Below are 17,499 nucleotides of genomic sequence, written 5' to 3'. Positions count from 1 at the left end.
AGTGTCTGTCTCATGTACTTTGGAGTTCCAGGATTGGGAGCATAAACATTTATGATTATTATATCTTCTTGGTGAATTGACCCTTTAATTAGTATATTGCCGTGACCAGTGCAGCTCAGTGTCGGGTCTGAAGGGAAGCGATGGGGAATTGAGAAAGAAACACAAGAGACAAAGACATAGTTAAAGCTGGGACCAGGTGGAACTCTGAGCTCAGATGGAGACTCAAAGACCCCAAGAAGTTCAGCACGGTTTATTTTATAGGATTTTAGAGGGCTGTGAGGCAAAGAAAGTAAAAAATGTAATTAGAACGGGGGAGGAGGAAGCACAAGTTGAACCATCTGCTTCCTTGTGACGATGAGTTAAAAAGTTAGATGTTTCCCAAGGCCTCCTTCCATCCCAGAGTCAAGCAGCTTTGCAACACTTGAGTCTTTTCAGGATATCAGGTGCCTTTTCCCACAGAGACAGCTTTGCTCAATCTCTGCACGAGCATGTGACCTCTGTCTCATCCGCGTCCGACATCTCCCCTTTTTTATTTTTTAAATGCAGCTCGGAGGTATTTAATTGGAGGGTTTGTATTTAGTTTCGGAGGATTCGGATTCTGACTGAAATTATAAGAAACAAGATTAGTAGCAAAAGGATTATAGCCATTAAATACCAAGCTGAGTATTTTAGAATATTTAGAAGATTAAAGCCTTGTAATTCACTCAAGATGTCCCGTGCCACCGTAGCAGGATCAACAACTTCATCGTGACTTATTTGCATGCTTATAATTTCTTCATGTAATTGTTTTAATTTAAACTGATATTATGGTGGCTCCAAACTCCCTGCAGATGCTTTTGAACTTTAGACCAGTTCCATCATGACTGATTATACAGAACTGATGTCCCATATATATACTGATAATTAGCATGGCATAGCAACTTTTATCTGAATTTTAACCTTTCTACCTCACTGCCAGTGCCTATGACTGCAGCCTCTAAAGCATTAAGCTTGACTTCTAATTTAAGATCTATTTTTTCTTGCTCTTGCAAGGCAACAGAAGTATTTTGAGCTAGGTTATTAACAAAATAGGCATTTTGTACACTGAGTAAGAGCAACTACAGAAGTGGTTAAGGTGACTTACAATGAATGTGACAAGAGTAACTATTCCAAAAATAATTAATCCCAGTGCTCAATGAGGGTGAGTGTGGTAGTTAGATTCATTTGTCAATTTAGCCAGGTGATGGCACCTTGTTCTGTTGCTGTGGACATGAGCCAATGGTACATGAACCCCATCTGTTGCTGATTACATCTGCAGTGGGCTAACAGGTATGCCTGCTGCAATAAATGATGTTTGACTTAATTGGCTGGTGCTTAAACAAGAGAGCTCAACGTAGCACAGCCCAAGCAGCTCTGCATACCTCATCTCAGCACTTGCAGCTCAGCCCAGGCATCTGGAGATGCAGAAAGAAATCACCCCGGCCAAAGTTGTTGGAACCCAGAGGCCTGGAGAAAAGGCCAACAGAGACCATCCTGAGCCTTCTCACATAAGAAAGAACCTCAGTTGAAAGTTAGCTGCTTTTCCTCTGAAGAACTAAGAAAATAAATCCCCTTTTATTAAAAGCCAATCCTTCTCTGTTGTGTTGCATTCTGGCAGCTAGCAAACTAGAACAGTGAGCGAGCTGGTTATGTATTTCTTTTAATACCTGAAGACCTCTATCATTAAACCAAGGTCTGGAAATATTGGTGGGGATCATAACAAAGGAGGGCTGGTAAAGTACAACAATTTGGGACCCAGATGCTGGAATTGTTCGATTCATACAACTGGTAAGATTGCAATTGGTACATTCAACAGAATAAGGATTTTCAGTTTTGTGGATGTTAATTTTCCCAATGAGTAGCATATAAGGGTGCTGAACACATGCTCAGGGTCCAGTACTTTTGGCCCCCACATCTTCTACATCTGCAAGACTATGGCTAGTTTGATTAATGAAAGATGTGGCCATAGCAAGCTTCCAAATTTCCTTTTGATAATGTCCATCACTGGTTGTGAGGATGGTTGTAATAAATCCTCTGGTGGTATTTCCCTCTTTGTGACTGGTGTCACTGATATTATGGGACCAATCAAAACTTCTTTTGTTACTCATTATCTCATATCTCTTGGGCCGTAGATATATATACACTGTCTCCAAGGGGGATAGATCCCTTGGACCCACCTGAGCTTATGAGGATGGCATACCAGAAAAAATGGCCTAGGTTGGCTGGAATTAAGGGGCTCAAGGCTGGTGTCATTGAATCCTTGAAATGTTAACATTTCATCTATCCAAGAAGACCCATTGGATAAAATTGTAGTTTTAAATTGAAGTTGTGATTCAAGACAATAAGCTTTATTTGTGTTTATGGAAATACAGATAGGTATTTGGAGACTAAGACCTGAATAATTAAATAGCTTATACTCAGCAGTAATATGACCTGAATAATTAAATAGCTTATACTCAGCAGTGATATGATCATCAGTATGTTCCCCAACAAGGTGGGTATCATTAGTAAACATTGGTACTGATTCTCCTTCCCAGGTAACTATGTGTGCTATGGGAGCGTTAGGAAAATAAGTCCAATCAGTTGGTTTTGCTCTAGGTGGCCACTTACCATACTTAACTGAGTAGTTACCAAGGCCATCGTGGCGGGGAGGAGATATCCCCGTTTTTATTCCATGCCTTATCTACAAGTGACTTCTTGAGTGTCAGATGTTAATTTCTTCAACTGACCCCAGGTAGGGTATGCTGCGCCCCGCGTTGCTTTAGTCATCGGGTGTCGAGTCTTGGCAAAGCTCTGTTCTGCTGGAATGGAGATGGTTGGTTTCAGGTGTCCTGTCTCGGCAGTCACGGTTATTTCAGGTACGATCCTCAGTTTCTTGAATGGCAGGATGAGATGCTCCTCTGGGTTTATGTTGCCTCACACTCAGGGTCCCACTCCAGCTTAGATTAATTCTCTGGAAAAACACAAACATGACCTCTACCCCAAATTGGAAGGGGTTCAAGGGCCCTTCCATTGTCCAGTAGCTAAATCCTTCCAAAGGCACGTCCTTTCGGACTAGAAGATGAGTTCTGAAAATGCCTTTCTGTGGCAGTAATACCCTCCTCATCACAGTTCAAAAAATTTTAAGTAAACTAAGGAATGATTCAGTAGGTTTTATGGTGTAGGGGCATAATCCATATTCCCCCTTTTAAGTTTTAAAACTTGTATTTTAAGTGTTGAATGTGCTTGTTCAATGACTGTCTGATCTTGGGGGTTATAGGGAATACCTGTTTTAAGTTCAATGTGTAATTGATGAGCAAATGCTCGAAATTTTGCTAATACATAACCAGGCCCATTATCCATTTTAATTTCCTTAGGTTTTCCCATGACAGTGAAAGCAGCAAGGCAGTGATTGATTATATGCTTGGCACTTTCTCCAGTTTGTGCCAAGGCAGAAATGAAACCCAAGATAGTATCAATAGAAACATGGACCCAAAGCAGACATCCAAACGCCAGGAGGTGAGTAACAGCTATCTGCCACAGGTGATTAGCAATTAAGCCTCTTGGATTGATGCCTGTATTAAGAACTGGGTGATGAATGCTGCACTGACCACATTGCTTAACAATTTGTCTGCCTTGTTCTCTCGTAAGTTTAAATTGTTTTCTTAGTGCCTTGGCATTTTGATGATGGCGGCTGTGATCTACAACAGCCCCTTCAAAGGGAGTAGAAAATGTGGCAATTGCTACCAATTGGTCATTGCATTTCTAGTAAGTTTAAATTGTTTTCTTAGTACCTTGGCATTTTGATGATGGTGGCGGTGATCTACAACAGCCTCTTCATAAGGAGTAGGAAATGTGACAACTGCTACCAATTGATCAGCCATTGCATAGCCAAAAGCTAAAGGACCAGGTAAGTTAGAATGGGCACATATGTAAACGATAAAGCAGTGATGCTTATGGGCCCTAATTAGTGACTGAAGTTTAAAGAATAGATGAAGTAATTCTTCATTACTAGTGTGTCCAATGACAGCAGTTTCTATAATTTTCATCATACCAACAGCATAATTGTTGTCACCCGTAGATATTTAGGTTTTCATTGAGGAAGTCAGTAGGAGCTAAAATAATGGCTTGAATTTCTGCTCACTGTGCTAACTGCAGTGATGTGTGAATTACCTTTGAGGTGGTGGAGGAGTAATACCTGCCCTTCCTGCACCTGAACCATCAGTAAACAAGGTACAGGCCTTGGGCAAAGGAGTTTGAACTATGACCTGAGGGAAAACAAATGCCATTTGCATGGTGAATTGCAAAATTTTGTTAGGTGGGTAATGGGTATTGAGTTGACCAGTAAAGTTGGCTAATGCCAACTGCCAAGAACTAGAAAATTGCCATAGCCGATTTTGTTGTTGAACGGTAAAAGGAACTGTGATATACTGAGGTTCAAGGCCCACAAGTTGTAATAGCCATGTCCTACCCTTGCTAATTATCTAAGGCACTAGGTCAGGATAAGGAGTAAGCATCTTGGAGGGAGCATGTGGCAAGTGTACCCATTCCAAGATCCCATTTTCCTGCCACAGTGTACCAGGTAGGTGTATAGGCTGTGGCTAGTATGATAAAATGGAGGTTTTGTTCCGGATTAAAATGAGTAAGTTGTGCTTCCTGCATGGCAGTTTCACTCTTGCGAGGGCTACGCGTCCTTCCTCCAGCAGGTATGGGGGAGAGGTAGGTGAAGGATCACCTTGTAAGGTTTTAAACAAAGGGGCAAGGTCTCCTGTGGTTAATAGTAGGCACGGTCTGAGCCAATTAATGCCACCTAATAATTTTTGAAAATCATTTAAGGTTGTTAAACAGTCTGTTTTAATTTCCAATTTTGGGGGATGGATTTTTCTGTTTTCTATAATTTGTCCTAGATATGAAAAAGGAACAATTTTCTGGATTTTCTTGGGGGCTATATGAACTCCATGAGTAGTGAGAGAAATTTCTAGCTCACTGAAAACATCAATTAATTTGCATTTATCAGCATGGCTGATTAAGATGGCATCCATATAATGAATGATACATGCATCAGGAAAATGTTGCCGGACAGGTTGTACAGCTTTGGCCATGAACTCTTGACAGGGTGTTGGGCTATTTGCCATGCCTTGAGGTAAAAATTTCCAGCAATACCTTTTTACAGGAGCCTTATGATTTAGGGAGGGAACAATAAATGCAAATCTTTTACAATCACTAGGATATAAAGGAACAGTGAGAAAATAATCCTTCAAATCTACGACAAATAAACGCTGAGTTAAAAGAATAGCTGTCGGAGACAGCAAACCTGGTTGCAAAGGACCCATAAGTTCCATAGCTTTATTACTGGCTCTAAGGTCTTGTAATAGATGCCGTTTTCCTGATTTCTTTTTTATAACAAAAAATAGGTGTATTCCATGGACTATTAGCAGGCTCAATATGTCCAGCATTCAACTGCTCTTTGACTAACTGTTCGGCTGCAAACAATTTTTCTCCTGTTAGGGGCCATTGGTGTACCCAAACAGGGTCATCCGAAAGCCAAGTAATTGGAGATGCACACAACTGGGGGGGAGGTTTGACCAACACCCCCATTAAAAATCCTGAGACTGGTAACTTAGGCCGTTTCTACCTTAATGCCTGATCGGTTGCATGGGCTCCATCTGCCCTTGCTGGTGTTTCCCCAATCCTTTATTAGGTATAAAATTTTGTTGAAACATTTGATGAGTGACAGTACTGCTACGGCTAACTAAAATTATTCCCATGTGTTCCAGAATATCTCTTCCCCACAAATTAACAGGGAGATTTGAAACAATATAGTGGGTGAAATAGCCTGTGTTTCCTTCTTTATCTTCCCACCAGAGGGCTTGAGCACTTTGCAGAGGGGCTGTAGCACCCCCAATACCCTGAAGCTCCGAGCTTACCTTTTGGCAAGGCCAGGCATTTGGCCAGTGTCAAGAAGTGGTGACAGATACATCAGCTCTGGTATCAATAATACCCTTAAATGATTTTCCATTGATTTGTAAGTCTAACTCTAGTCTACGCTTTTGAGCAGCTTGAGTCTAGTACACCACATCAGATGATCCAAACACTTTCTTTCCTCGAGGCGCTGACGTTAACACTTTTCTGGCCTTGATGTTAGGGAAAATAAGAAGTTTTGCTATTTTGTTTTCTGGTAAAATTTGAACAATAGTATGTGTAGTGAGATCTATAACCTTTGTTTCCCCTGTATAATCTTCATCTATAACCCCAGATAAAATTTGAAGCCCTGTAAGAGATGCTACTTCTCCCTAGTATTAGACTGACTTTTCCTCTGAGGAGAGGTCCATATACCCCTGTAGAGATGGCCTGAGGTCCCATATCTGGAGTTAGTACATATCTGGAGGTGGGGCTGAGGTCCATCCCGGCGTTCCGTGGGGTTGCTCAGAAGAGGTTCTGAATGAATTACTGGTTTGGGGTGCAGTTAGACTGAAAGCAGTAACCCCTACTGTTTGGCGGGGCCAGGGCCAGCCACGAAGATAGTTTCCCTGATGGTGTCCTAGAGGCTGATCATTGATATCAGTTTGAGACAACACTCATTGGCCCAGTGTTTACCGCATTGGCACTGGGGACATGTGCCTGGCACTCTAGAATCTTGAGGTCGCTGAGACTTTTTTGACAGGTTTTTGCCTGCAGCTTTACAGTGCTTTGCAAAGTGTCCTGCTTTACCACATTTGAAACAGTTTCCACCCCTCTTTTCTTGGCTTTGAACGCCTCTCTGAGGGCAGCAGCCATGGCTAATCCCTGAATATGGGCCAGCCTAATGTCCACACAAATGCAAATCATTTCTTGAATATTGGCCTTTTTTCTATAGGGTTGTAAAGCTTCCTTATAGGCCTCATTAGCATTTTCAAAGGCCAGCTGCTTTACCATTACTTTTCCTGCTTCAGCATCCCCCACTATGCGCCCAACCGCAGTAAACTATCGAGCTACAAAGTCCTGAAAAGGCTAATTGGGACCCTGCCTGACTGCAGTGATGTCTAAAATCTTTTATCCCTTATTGGGTAATTCACGCCAAGCCCTAATCTGTTGATAAACCTGCAAAGTGAAACAGAGCTGTTGTTGTACATGTTGAAACGGACCCGTTCCCGTAAGCATTTCTGCCATTATGGGAACATGATGCTGTTGATTACGCCCGGCTTGTTCCACACAAAGTTCATAAAAACTAGTTTTCCACAGCAAATAATCCCCAGAATTAAGACATGCTTTAGCTATGGCCAACCAGTCATGTGGAGTCATGGGAGAAGTTCCAAGGGTCTCCAACATGCCAAGCACAAAAGGGGAAGTGGCACCGTACGTGGTGGTAGCTGATTTCAAGTCTTTCAGAATTTTAAAAGGGATTGTATTAAGCTGGCTAACATCTCCTAACATTTCTTCCCCTAGCCTTAAGCACAGTCTTTAACATACTCACATATAATTCCCTTTCCTTTGAACCAGAATATCCCATGATTATTACACCTGGCTGTATCTTTATGCGCTCCCCTTTACCTTAGTTTCCAAATCGTGTGCACATCACGGGAGCGTTCCCTTGTCTCAGTATAGAGTCAGGTCCCTGTTCGGGCACTACCTGCCGTGACCAGCGCAGCTCAGTGTCGGATTGAAAGGAGGAGACAGGGAATCAAGAAAGAAACAGAAGAGACAAAGATATAGTTAAAGCTGGGACCAGGTGGAACTCTGAGCTCAGATGGAGACTCAAAGACCCCAAGAAGTTCAGCCGGGCTTATTTTATAGGGCTGTGAGGTAAAGAAAGTCAAAAATGTTATTAAAGAACAGGGGAGGAGGAAGCAAAGCTGAACCATCTGCTTCCTTGTAACTGGATGAATCAAAAAGTTACATGTTTCCCAAGGCCTCCTTCTACCCCAGACTCAAGCAGCTTTGAAACGCTTTAGTCTTTTCAGGACATCAGGTGCCTTTTCCCGCAGAGACAGCTTTGCTATATCTCTGCAGCAAACATGTGACCTCTATCTCATTGGCCCTTCAGTATATAATGTCCTTCTTTGTCTCTTCATTAAAAGTCTATTTTGTCCAATATTAGTATAGCTACTCCTGCTTTCTTTTAGTTACAACTTGCATGGAAAATCTTTTTCCATCCTTTCACTTTCAATCTATTTGTTTCCTTGTATCTAAGATGAGTCTCTTGTAAGCAGCATATAGCTGGATTATATTTCTTAATTCATTTTGCTAATTTTTTTTTTTTTTTTTTTTGCCTGGGCAGGCACCTGGAATCAAACCCAGGTCTCTGGCATGACAGGTGAGCACTCCACCTGCTGAGCCACCCTGGCCTGCTCCAATCTTTATCTTTTAATTGGTAAGTTTAGTCTGTTCACATTCAAAGTTGTTACTGAAAAGGCATTTCTTGAATCCACCATCTTATCTTTTTTTTTTTATTTGTCAGATCTATATATTCTTTTCCTCTTTCGCTTTGCATTCTTTAAATTACCCTTACTGGTACTCTTCAATTCTGTGCCCTCCTCTAGACTTCCCTCTCCTGTCTTTTTTTTTTTTTTTTTCCAGCTGACAGAACCCCTTTTAGTATTTCTTGGAGGGCCGGTCTCTTGTTGACAAATTCTTTCAGGACTTGTTTGTCTGTGAAAACTTTAATCTCTCCCTCAGCTTTGAAGGACAGTTTGGCTGGGTACAGAATTCTTGGCTGGAAGCCTTTCTTTTTCAGGATCTTAAATATATCATACCTCTGCCTTCTTGTGTCCATGGTGCTAGTTAAGTAGTCTGGACAAGTCTTATGTGGTTTCCTTTGTATTTAGTAGATTGTTTTTCTCTCTTGCCACTTTGAGAATTTTCTGCTTCTCTTCAACATTTGACATTTGATAGATTAGTATGTGTCTTGGGGAAGGCCTATTTGGATTTATTCTGTTTGGAGTTCATTGGACTTCTTTGACTTGTATATTTTTGTCCTTTATAAGGGTTGGAAAGTTTCCCCCCATTATATCCTCAACTACTCTTCAAAGCCCTTTACTCCTCTCTTCTCCTTCTGGGACACCAGTGATTCTTATATTTGTGTGCTTTGTTCTATCATTTCCCTGAGATCCAGTTCAAATTTTTCCATCTTTTTTTGCCATTTGCTGCTTTGAGTCTTCAAAGTCAGTTACCCTGTCCTTTATAATGCTTATTCTTTCTTCTGTCTCTTCAAATCTGGTGTTGTGTGCCTCTGGTATGTTTTTTATTTGGTCAACAGAGTCTTTAATGTCTGTGATACCCGCTGTTTTTCTATTTATTCTTTCAAATTCCTCTTTATGCTCTTCTACTGTTCTCTTGATCTCTTTTATGTCATTTACCATCCCACTTATTTTATTAAGTAGAGTTATATGAACATCTTTGGTTAGTTGTTCCAACATCTGTGTCTCCTCTATTGTTTAATTTGGTCATTTGGCACAGGGCTATATCTGCCTGCATTGTAATATGCTTAGTGATCATCTGTTGTTTTCGCCACATGTAAATATTTTGATTGATTTACTTTGGGAGTTGATTTCCTTTCAGTAGTCTAAGGCCTTGTGTTTGCAGGATGGATGTGCATCAGAAAGCAGGGTATGGGGTGGTGATTCATTTCAGGGCAGGTATAGGTGTTTCAGGGCAGGTATAGGCACAGGTTGGGGATGTTATGCTGGTGCTTGTGAATGTGGGCACCCAGCGGCAAGGGAGGATGTAGCTGTGCAGGTACACAGTTCTGGGGGGTGTAACCCTGGTGTGCGCTGGTCTAGGGCACAGGGTTTGTGCGCATGTGTATAGCTGTGGCAGGATATCAATGTTATGCCTTCCTTTGTTGTGGGCAGATGTGACTCGGCTGCACAGGTCAGCACTTCCTCAGAGCTGGGAAGAGTGACTGAAGGCCATGTGCTGCGTGGTTCTAAGACTGCTGTAAACTGACGTTCCCAGAGCTGAATGCGTGATTAGGGGCCCGTGCACATGTGCGGGTTTAGGAGTGCCATAAACTGAATTTTCTAGAGCTGAAGGATGTGACTGGGCGCCCCCACACAAACGCAGGTCTAGGTGCACTATAAACTGATGCGCAGAGCTCTGGGGTGAGGATGAGCAACACCACGGGCGGGAGGGGGGGTAGCTTGGGTATGGAGGTTAGTGCCCGAGGCCTTTATGCGCTGGCAACAGCCTGCAGGGACAGGGAGGGGGAGGTAGTGTTCATGGGGAGTGTGGGAGAGGTGAGATGTGCTGCACTTGGGGTGGGGGTGCAGGGCGGGTACGTGTGCTGGGGTCTGGTGGGGCAGGGGTCCTAGGGCTCGGGGAATGAGAGCTGGTGACAGGGTTCAGGTGTGTGGGGTGTGGGGTGAGTCACGGGTCACAGGTCTGCCCTGCTGAAGGTAGCATGTTCAAGAAATGTGGCCTGGCTTACTTCCTAGTCCCCAGCTCCTGGGCTCCCATCCATGCACTCCCACAGGCTCTGTGTACCAGGCTTTCAGCTCTGCATTTCCTGGGCCTCTGCAACCAGGGCCACCCTATGTAGTGCAGAAGGCTCCCCCAGGTCAGCTGCACTCTTAAATCACCATCTCAGTCGCCCTCCTGTCCCTTCTCTAATTTTTCTGTGGAGCAGGGCTGAACTAGACCTACTCTATTTGGCCATCTTTCCAGAAGTGGGTCTTATTTTTTGTCTAGTCTATCACACTCTGTCTTTAATTGGTGTATTTAGAAAAGTCACTTTTAAAATTATCATTGCTATAGTTGAAGTAATATCTACCTTATTTGTAACAGTTTTCTTTCTGTTTGTTGCCCTTGTTTGTCTTTTTTGGTCTTCTTTTCTTTCTCTTCCTTCTCTGGTTTTAATTGAGCATTTTGTATGATTCCATTTTCTCTCCTCTCTTAGCATGTCAATTATACTTCTTTTTAAAAAGTTTAGCTTTTGCCCTAGAGTTTGCAATATGCATTCATACAATTACAGCCAATCTAAGTCTACTTTCTAAGACTGTGTTCCTTCACAGTACAACAAGTACTTTACTATTTCCAATTCTTCCCTCCCATTCCTTAACACTGCTGTTATACAATTCTTTTAGCATTTCTTGCAAGGCAGGTATATTAGTGACAAATTTTCTCAATTTTTGTTTATCTGAGATGGTCTTTATTTCTCCTTTTTTTTTTATATATATATTTTTTCTATTATATATATATATTTTTTTATTAATTAACGGAAAAAAAGAAATTAACCCAACATTTAGAAATCATACCATTCTACATATGCAATCAGTAATTCTTAACATCATCACATAGATGCATGATCATCATTTCTTAGTACATTTGCATTGGTTTAGAAGAACTAGCAACACAACAGAAAAAGATATAGAATGCTAATATAGAGAAAAGAAATAAAAGTAATAATAATAGTAAAAACAAACAAACAAACAAAAAAAAAACCTATAGCTCAGATGCAGCTTCATTCAGTGTTTTAACATGATTACTTTACAATTAGGTATTATTGTGCTGTCCATTTTTGAGTTTTTTTATCTAGTCCTGTTGCACAGTCTGTATCCCTTCAGCTCCAATTACCCATTATCTTACCCTGTTTCTAACTCCTGCTGGACTCTGTTACCAATGACATATTCCAAGTTTATTCTCGAATGTCGGTTCACATCAGTGGGACCATACAGTATTTGTCCTTTATTTTTTGGCTAGACTCACTCAGCATAATGTTCTCTAGGTCCATCCATGTTATTACATGCTTCATGAGTTTATCCTGTCTTAAAGCTGCATAATATTCCATCGTATGTATATACCACAGTTTGTTTAGTCATTCTTCTGTTGATGGACATTTTGGCTGTTTCCATCTCTTTGCAATTGTAAATAACGCTGCTATAAACATTGGTGTGCAAATGTCCGTTTGTGTCTTTGCCCTTAAGTCCTTTGAGTAGATACCTAGCAATGGTATTGCTGGGTCGTATGGCAATTCTATATTCAGCTTTTTGAGGAACCGCCAAACTGCCTTCCACAGTGGTTGCACCATTTGACATTCCCACCAACAGTGGATAAGTGTGCCTCTTTCTCCGCATCCTCTCCAGCACTTGTCATTTTCTGTTTTGTTGATAATGGCCATTCTGGTGGGTGTGAGATGATATCTCATTGTGGTTTTGATTTGCATTTCTCTAATGGCCAGGGACATTGAGCATCTCTTCATGTGCCTTTTGGCCATTTGTATTTCCTCTTCTGGTAGGTGTCTGTTCAAGTCTTTTTCCCATTTTGTAATTGGGTTGGCTGTCTTTTTGTTGTTGAGTTGAACAATCTCTTTATAAATTCTGGATACTAGACCTTTATCTGATATGTCATTTCCAAATATTATCTCCCATTGTGTAGGCTGTCTTTCTACTTTCTTGATGAAGTTCTTTGATGCACAAAAGTGTTTCATTTTGAGGGGCTCCCATTTATTTATTTCCTTCTTCAGTGCTCTTGCTTTAGGTTTAAGGTCCATAAAACCACCTCCAATTGTCAGTTTCATAAGATATCTCCCAACATTTTCCTCTAACTGTTTTATGGTCTTAGACCTAATGTTTAGATCTTTGATCCATTTTGAGTTAACTTTTGTATAAGGTGTGAGAGATGGGTCTTCTTTCATTCTTTTGCATATGGATATCCAGTTCTCTAGGCACCATTTATTGAAGAGACTGTTCTGTCCCAGGTGAGTTGGCTTGACTGCCTTATCAAAGATCAAATGTCCATAGATGAGAGGGTCTATATCTGAGCACTCTATTCGATTCCATTGGTCGATATATCTATCTTTATGCCAATACCATGCTGTTTTGACCACTGTGGCTTCATAATATGCCTTAAAGTCAGGCAGCGCGAGACCTCCAGCTTCGTTTTTTTTCCTCAAGATGTTTTTAGCAATTCGGGGCACCCTGCCCTTCCAGATAAATTTGCTTATTGGTTTTTTCTATTTCTGAAAAATAAGTTGTTGGGAATTTGATTGGTATTGCATTGAATCTGTAGATCAATTTAGGTAGGATTGACATCTTTTTTTTTTTTTTTTTTCTTTTTTTTTTTTTTTTTTTAATTAAAAAAAGAATTAACAAAACAATTAGAAATCATTCCAATCTACATGTACAATCAGTAATTCTTAATAACATCACATAGTTGCATATTCATCATTTCTTAGTACATTTGCATCGATTTAGAAAAAGAAATAAAAAGACAACAGAATAAGAATTAAAACAATAATAGAAAGAAAAAAAACAAAAAAAACAAAAACAAAAAACCTATACCTCACATGCAGCTTCATTCAGTGTTTTAACATAATTGCATTACAATTGGGTAGTATTGTGCTGTCCATTTCTGAGTTTTTATATCCAGTCCCGTTGTACAGTCTGTATCCCTTCATCTCCAATTATCCCTTCTCTTTTTTTTTTTTTTTTTAATTAACGGAAAAAAAGAAATTAACCCAACATTTAGAGATCATACCATTCTACACATGCAATCATTAATTCTTAACATCATCACATAGATGCATGATCATCATTTCTTAGTACATTTGCATTGGTTTAGAAGAACTAGCAACATAACCGAAAAAGATATAGAATGTTAATATAGAGAAAAAAATAAAAGTAATAATAGTAAAATCAAAACAAAACAACACAAAACAAAACAAAAACCTATAGCTCAGATGCAGCTTCATTCAGTGTTTTAACATGATTACTTTACAATTAGGTATTATTGTGCTGTCCATTTTTTGAGTTTTTGTATCTAGTCCTGTTGCACAGTCTGTATCCCTTCAGCTTCAATTACCCATTGTCTTACCCTGTTTCTAACTCCTGCTGAACTCTGTTACCAATGCCATATTTCAAGTTTATTCTCGAATGTCCGTTCACATCAGTGGGACCATACAGTATTTGTCCTTTAGTTTTTGGCTGGATTCACTCAGCATAATATTCTCTAGGTCCATCCATGTTATTACATGGTTCATAAGTTTATCTTGTCTTAAAGCTGCGTAATATTCCATCGTATGTATATACCACAGTTTGTTTAGCCACTCTTCTGTTGATGGAGATTTTGGCTGTTTCCATCTCTTTGCAATTGTAAATAATGCTGCTATAAACATTGGTGTGCAAATGTTCGTTTGTGTCTTTGCCCTTAAGTCCTTTGAGTAGATACCTAGCAATGGTATTGCTGGGTCGTATGGCAGTTCTATATTCAGCTTTTTGAGGAACCTCCAAACTGCCTTCCACAGTGGTTGCACCCTTTGACATTCCCACCAACAGTGGATAAGTGTGCCTCTTTCTCCGCATCCTCTCCAGCACTTGTCATTTTCTGTTTTGTTGATAATGGCCATTCTGGTGGGTGTGAGATGATATCTCATTGTGGTTTTGATTTGCATTTCTCTAATGGCCAGGGACATTGAGCATCTCTTCATGTGCCTCTTGGCCATCCGTATTTCCTCTTCTGAGAGGTGTCTGTTCAAGTCTTTTTCCCATTTTGTAATTGGGTTGGCTGTCTTTTTGTTGTTGAGATGAACAATCTCTTTATAAATTCTGGATACTAGACCTTTATCTGATATATCATTTCCAAATATTGATTCCCATTGTGAAGGCTGTCTTTCTACTTTCTTGATGAAGTTCTTTGATGCACAAAAGTGTTTAATTTTGAGGAGTTCCCATTTATTTATTTCCTTCTTCAGTGCTCTTGCTTTAGGTTTAAGGTCCATAAAACCGCCTCCAGTTGTAAGATCCATAAGATATCTCCCAACATTTTCCTCTAACTGTTTTATGGTCTTAGACCTAATGTTTAGATCTTTGATCCATTTTGAGTTAACTTTTGTATAGGGTGTGAGAGATGGGTCTTCTTTCATTCTTTTGCATATGGATATCCAGTTCTCTAGGCACCATTTATTGAAGAGACTGCTCTGTCCCAGGTGAGTTGGCTTGACTGCCTTATCAAAGATCAAATGTCCATAGATGAGAGGGTCTATATCTGAGCACTCTATTCGATTCCATTGGTCGATATATCTATCTTTATGCCAATACCATGCTGTTTTGACCACTGTGGCTTCATAATATGCCTTAAAGTCAGGCAGCGCGAGACCTCCAGCTTCGTTTTTTTTCCTCAAGATGTTTTTAGCAATTCGGGGCACCCTGCCCTTCCAGATAAATTTGCTTATTGGTTTTTCTATTTCTGAAAAATAAGTTGTTGGGATTTTGATTGGTATTGCATTGAATCTGTAGATCAATTTAGGTAGAATTGACATCTTAACTATATTTAGTCTTCCAATCCATGAACACAGTATGCCCTTCCATCTATTTAGGTCTTCTGTGATTTCTTTTAGCAGTTTTTTGTAGTTTTCTTTATATAGGTTTTTTGTCTCTTTAGTTAAATTTATTCCTAGGTATTTTATTCTTTTAGTTGCAATTGTATTGTTTTTTTTATATTTTTATTGACACATCTTGACACACATACAGTCCATACAATCAGTGACTCACAATATTATCTCATAGTTGTGTATTCTTCACCTTTATCATTTTGTAGAACATTTGCATCACTTCTGAAAAAAGTAAAAGAAAAAAAACTTATACATACTATATACCTCACCCCTCTCTCTCATTGACCACTAGTATTGCTGTCTACCTAACTTATTTTAGCCCTTTTTCCCCTTTTATTTATTTATTTTGTATCCATATTTTTTTATTCATCTGTCTATACTCTGGATAAAAGGAGCATCAGACACAAAGCTTTCACAATCACATAGTCACATTGTAAAAGCTATATCTTTATACAGTTATCTTCCAAGATCAAGGCTACTGGGATACAGCTATATAGTTTCAGGTACTTCAATCCAACCACTCTAATACACCATGAACTAAAAGGCGTATCTATATAATGCATAAGAATAACCTCCAGGGTAACCTCTTGACTCTGTTTGAAATCTCTCAGCCACTGAAACTTATTTTGTCTCATTTCTCTCTTCCCCCTTTTGGTCAAGAAGACTTTCTCAATCCCTTGATGCTGGGTCCCCGCTCATCCCCTAGAGTCAGGTCCCACATTGCCAGGGAGATTTATACCCCTGGGAGTATATGTCCCATGTAGCGGGGGGGGCAGTTCAGTGCACCTGCCAAATTGGTTTAGAGAGAGAGGCCACATCTGAGCAACAAAATTGGTTTAGAGAGAGAGGCCACATCTGAGCAACAAAAGTTCTCTGGGGGTGACTCTAAGGCCTAATTTTAAGTAAACTTAGCCTATACTTTGCAGGAATAAGTTTCATAGGGGCAAACCCCAACAACAAAGGCTCAGTTTATTGATTTGGTTGTCTCCACTGCTTGCAAGAATATCGGAATTCTCCAAATGAGGAAGTTGAATATTCCCTCCTTTCTCCCCAGTTCCCCAAGGGGAAGTTGCGAATATTTTTTTCACTGCCTAAATTACTCCGCGGGGCCTCACACTAACCTGGACAAGCCAACAAAAATCTCTTGCCCTATTCAAGATTCCAGGTACTCATGGTGTTCAACTAAACTGACTACAAATTAAATTACATAATGTACTACCCAAAATATAAACTTTGCATGAAATAAGCATCTCTCGTTTTGGTCTCACACAAAAATTGAAGTTTTAAAATATGGACAATATCATCCTTTACCCTGTATTCTGCTGTACCTTAGTCCTATCCAATCAGCTTCTTTCGTATCTCTACTTGAAGTCTGATCCCTTTTTCGCCTTTTTAAACAGTCCCTGTATGGGATTCTGCTGACTTTCATAGATTCAGAGCTCTCACTCTGGGTCTCAGGTGTCACATAAATACCTGAAGTTTCTGGGAATGACCAGATTATATACAAACTGCTCAGTATCTCAGAATTTAAAAATAACAGTTACAACCCCTGAATATATGAGACTACTCTAAAAGTTTACAGTCTAGGACCGTTTAGAATAGGCCCCAGTGTGATAACCCATGCTCTTGACTTCAGTTCAAGGAGTTTTTATGTTATAGTTAGTCCATGTGATTGAAGCATGATAATATTTGTCTTTTTGTTCCTGACTTTTCATTCAACATACTGTCCTTAAGGTTCCATTCACCTAGTTGCATGCCTCACAACTTCCTTCCTTCTTGCAGAACTCAGTAGTCCATTGTATGTATACACCGTAGTTCCCCCTTCCATTCCTCAGTTGTTGTACCTTTAGACCACCTCCATCCATTGTGGATCACAAACACTGCCACTATAAACACCAGTGTGTAAATGTCCATTCCTGTCCCCACACTCAGTTCCTCCAGATATATACTGATCACCTGGGTTTCAGGATCACATGGGAACCCCACCCTTAGCCTCCTGTGGAACCACACTGCCCTCCAAGGGGCTCACCTCTCAGTTTCCCTACTGACAGTGAATAGGTACATCTCTTTCTCCACCTTTTCTCTAGCACTTGTTATTCTCTGTGCATTTTTGAACAGTTTTATTCACACATCATACAATCCAGCCTAAGTTTAGACATGGCTTTGCCAGCATAATCTATATGAAGACATTGCCTTTT

General features: G+C 40.2%; 2 long non-coding RNA genes across 4 annotated transcripts in view; one reads left to right on the top strand and one right to left on the bottom strand.

Annotated features, from left to right (window-relative positions):
- Positions 1–17,499, top strand: part of LOC143662352 (uncharacterized) — a 68,146-nt gene that overhangs the window by 7,940 nt on the left and 42,707 nt on the right. For all 3 annotated transcript variants that reach the window (XR_013165307.1, XR_013165303.1, XR_013165305.1), the window contains exons 2-3: positions 3,375–3,516; positions 3,789–3,907. This is a non-coding gene — a long non-coding RNA (uncharacterized LOC143662352). The remainder of the gene's footprint in view (positions 1–3,374; positions 3,517–3,788; positions 3,908–17,499) is intronic.
- On the bottom strand, positions 193–7,811 carry LOC143662350 (uncharacterized). The gene is made up of 3 exons (XR_013165301.1): positions 7,528–7,811; positions 2,629–2,971; positions 193–602 (listed from the first exon to the last, which is right to left on the bottom strand). It is a non-coding gene; the product is annotated as an uncharacterized LOC143662350 (long non-coding RNA).

The sequence above is a fragment of the Tamandua tetradactyla genome, chromosome 2, assembly GCF_023851605.1.
Source record: "Tamandua tetradactyla isolate mTamTet1 chromosome 2, mTamTet1.pri, whole genome shotgun sequence".
In the NCBI taxonomy this organism is placed as follows: domain Eukaryota; kingdom Metazoa; phylum Chordata; class Mammalia; order Pilosa; family Myrmecophagidae; genus Tamandua; species Tamandua tetradactyla.
The sequence above is the reverse complement of the archived record's forward strand: the minus strand, read 5'-3'. Positions and strand labels throughout refer to the sequence as shown.